Below are 4,332 nucleotides of genomic sequence, written 5' to 3'. Positions count from 1 at the left end.
ATTTTGGTGTGAAAATTTTATAAAGAACGKGAAATTTTATAAAGAAATATTCACACGTACCACTTCTTAAGGAATTGGAAACAAATTCTATAAAAAAAATTAAAAATTTGGTTCGAATGCATAATGAAATTCTAAGAACTCCTGTCAATGGTGGAACCCCTAATAAAAAATGGATACATTCATGAGAGACGTAATTACGCCCTACGCCCTCTACGATTTTTGTCATCCGAAGAAAGCTTCGAGGATTTAAAATTTTTGGTAGCAATTTCATCATCTAGTCTCAGTCAAATTATAATGGAAACTTCCGAAGCCATAATAAACATTGATGGAATGTATTTATTATTGAAAGTGAAATAATATAATTTATAAAAATAAAATAGATAATTCAAAACTTGGAAATTAAATTAAAGTTCAATTATATTGAGCGTCCATAAGCAGTTGGTGAAAAGACTGCGCCGAGGTGCAATTTTCAGAATTATGTGACAGAACATTTTCTGATTCTACAAATACTGGCTGCGAATATTCATTCTCAGAAACACGTAGACGTGGTATTTGAGTAATCACTGTAGGAAAAGGTTCTGGAATAGATGACGATGAAGTGCATGGGGTCGATGCGCATGATATTCTTCAGATTCTTGGATTCCTTTGGACGGTGTTTATTCGCACAGCATTCATATTGAGGTTACCTAGCTGTCCATGKAGTACAATCTCCGCAATACAGCGTTTTGCATATATTTGCTGCTCCGTGGAATTCAGCAAATACGTCAGTATGGCCTTTTCAAGAAATTCTGAATTGTTGTATGTTTCTTTCGTTTTCGTGTGCTTTCAGAATCCATCTAAAAATAAAAGGAAACTAAAATTAGTCCAACTTTTCTTTCAGACTCAAAAAAAACGAAAATAAGTGGTAATTTTTTGCTGATGACTTCTATACAATGTGGAACTTCTCCAACTGCATTGGAGCATTAGACGGCAAGCAGGTCGAAATTAAGAAAACCACCTGGAACAGGCACATATTATTACAATTATAAAAAATTCTACTCTATTGTTATGATGGCCGTTGAAGTTGGTGCAAATGGAAGAGCATTTTATGGTGGAATATGCGGTCAAAGCAAATTTAAAAAGAAATTTGATAACAATGAATTGTATATTCCCCAAGCGGCAATAGTCCCCATGAGTTTGCTCTTTATCGACATATTATCTTTTGGTGTCACTCTGTGCATTCACAAGAGGGAAAAGAATCCTCATATATATAAATAATTACGATGAATCTGGTAGAAGACTATTTTTAATACCCACTCCCTTCACTCTTCCCTTTTCTTCAATATGTATTAAATACCCGCTATTAATATTTTCAAGACTGCGTCGCATTCTTACATCGGATAACAAAAACGCTTACACAGCACATAGTACACTTTTAAATTCTACTTGATTCTTTCAGTTTTCAGTACACAAATCAAAAAGCAATTAATATCACGGGATAAAACTTTGCACGAATAATGTATTTAGCGTATGTTACCTTATGACCAAATATGGTTCAAATCCAACAACAATCGGCCCCTAGATACCGATTTTGTGGACCCCACTACCTATAGTAGACTTTTGAACGAAAATATCGTTGGCACAATTCCGATTTCTTTGGCGCCGCGATTTGAAGGTACCGTTGGAAAGAGGAAGTACTCCTGATTAAAAAAAATATAGGGTTATAGGTACCGCAAACGCTTAGTTGACGAGATATTTCTAGAAGCTATTTCACCACATTAAACTTTACTCACATTATTCTTTTTAAATTAATTAAATTAAACTATAAACTTTTAAATAAAACCACATTTTGCAATTTTAGCAGGCTTTTTACATAAGAAATTTTTATTTTAAAAACTACATTTTACACTCCTAGTGAACATCATTTGTGTGCTAAAAATTAGAACTAAATGGAGCGCTGCCAAGTGATGATAAGCCAATTCGCTAAAATTCCTCTTTTTCCTCTGTTCTTTATTTAATTTAATAAGCAAATAAGTTATATTACTTAGTAATATTATATATATTGTCACCTAAAATWCAAAACAACGTATCAAAAATAAATGGGAATCGTTGACAAATATAATAACCAAAATTTAAAAATTTTGTAACGAAAACTCAATATATAGTATTTTTTGTTTTTAACGCAGAAGGAAGCACTACTCAAAAGTACTTCAGTCACTCCTGATATTCGSTCGATCAGGGTTATTTTTTTTAGAGCGCGGAGGCAGAAGTACTACTCGAGAGTCACTCCTGGCATTCGCTCGACTTTGTTATAGCGTGGCCGAAGCCCGCCAACGCAGAAACGAGCACTATGCGAAAGTACTTCAGTCACCTCAAAATGGTATGAGTTTTACAATATTATCATAGAGTTTTAGTTATTTTTGTTTACTAAATATAAATCACATATTATAAATATACATACATATGTATATGGAAAAAGTGTTCACAACTTAATTATAGCTTGAAAAATGTTGGAAAGTATTTTTCATTATAGTTAATATGCTTAGAAAAAAGAATCAGGATAAAAAAGAAACACAGAAAAATAGTTAAATCTCATATATATTTGCTGTTTAAGATGTGGCAACGCTCGTTTTCCTCTTAATTGTAAACAATCTAACCTTTTCAACGATGAGTGTGCTAAGTGATTTTTAAAATAATAAATTTAGGTAAAATATGGCAAAATAAAAATAAATTGTGAAGTTATTTCAATGTTTAGAATGTATATTTAAATATACAGAGTTAAAAACTTAAAAAAAATTTAGTGAAAAGTAGAGAAATTCCATGTGTTATGAGTTCAAATTTTTGAACATTTAACCTTGGATATTTTAAAAAATATTACTTATTCTTGTATTATTTTTGGATATTCCTCCTCTGGAGAAGCTCCCCTATCTGCACATACCCCACTTTATGGAARTTTGTGTTTTTTACCCCTCCGCCAAAGTAATCGGAATCGTGGCATATCGGTTAATGTGTGAGATATGTAATTAAAACYCAGAGATAATCCTTCTCTGACAACGGTATGTCTGTATGTATATATGGAATCGGACCAATGCTTCTATGAGCCCTCATATACTTAATATAAAGATAAATAACTACCGGGAGAATTTGTACCTCATAATTCGGCCAATATGTAAGTTATCCCAATAAAAATAATAGAGCGGGTTTTACTCATAACAGTGTTTTTTTGCGTCTAAAATAGATAAATTCGAGCGAAAACATGTCCTAATCTCTATAAAACTAATATCAGGATTTTCGAACATCCGACTGACTTTACTTTATATGCTGACTTTATGAAAAGAATTTCAAAACCGCCCGAGCCACCCGAACACTCGCCGTCCCCTCGCCCACAAAACCCGGTTTTTGCGACAAATGAGTTTTTGTCTGACCTAGAAACTAATAATAAATTTATTGGTCACCTTTTTTTTCTTAACTGGTATAGACACCGCTTACGCGGATATAGCCGAATTAACAACAGTTGTTTCTTTTTTTTGCCATGTGACCCCATTCGGAGATACCAAGCGAAACCAAGTCATTCAATACCTGGAATTTCCAATAAAATAGAGGAACACCTCTTCTTCCGCATGCGGGTACTACAAAGAATACTTTCAGAGCTGGAGTGTTTTCGTCCATTCCATACGAACGACATGACCTAACAAGTGTAGCCGCTTTGTTTTGATTCACTGAACTAAATTTTGTCGCATATCTCATACAGGTTACCTACTCGCAAGGGACCATATATCTTCYGCAAAACGTTTTTCTCAAAAAATCGTAACGTCCACTCATCAGATGTTGTCAGCGTTTAAGCCCCTGCACCATATACGGAAATTATGAGTGACTTTTATAATTAAGTCTTTGTCGTGAAAAGAGGAATTTACTTCTCAGTTGCCTACTCAGTCCGAAGTAGGACCTGTTGGCAAGAGTTATTCTGCGTTGGATTTCGAGGCTGTCATTGTTATTGCTTTTATTASTGATTTCAAGATAGACGAAACGACGGCTTCGGACGTGGGAGCCTAGTCGCGAGTGCGACGACTGTTCTCCTAATAAGGATCATTCACAATGCGTAACCAGCTGTCAAAATTACWTGACTACAGCTCAAGAAATAATGAATTAAGTACTTACCTGACAAGTATGTCTGAAATTTCTTTGCACCCTTGAGACTCGTAAAATGCGAGTGTTTAGAATATTATTTTGCTCCCGAAGAGTTAATTACGTGTTATATTTGAATTAAATGCTGTTGTTCTTTAAGTTTATATGTTTAAATTTTTACGAATTCTGACTAATACTGACACAATGCTTTCAAATACTTTAAAATCT

General features: G+C 33.8%; 1 long non-coding RNA gene across 1 annotated transcript; it reads left to right on the top strand.

Annotated features, from left to right (window-relative positions):
* Positions 1-410: 410 nt before the first annotated feature.
* Positions 411-1,453, top strand: LOC108968059. The gene is made up of 2 exons (XR_001993304.1): positions 411-798; positions 881-1,453. It is a non-coding gene; the product is annotated as an uncharacterized LOC108968059 (long non-coding RNA).
* Positions 1,454-4,332: the final 2,879 nt, after the last annotated feature.

The sequence above is a fragment of the Bactrocera latifrons genome, unplaced genomic scaffold (assembly GCF_001853355.1).
Source record: "Bactrocera latifrons isolate USDA-ARS-PBARC rearing strain unplaced genomic scaffold, ASM185335v1 scaffold_1018, whole genome shotgun sequence".
Taxonomy (NCBI): domain Eukaryota; kingdom Metazoa; phylum Arthropoda; class Insecta; order Diptera; family Tephritidae; genus Bactrocera; species Bactrocera latifrons.
Note: the sequence above shows the minus strand (reverse complement) of the source record. Positions and strands in the feature narration are given on the sequence as shown.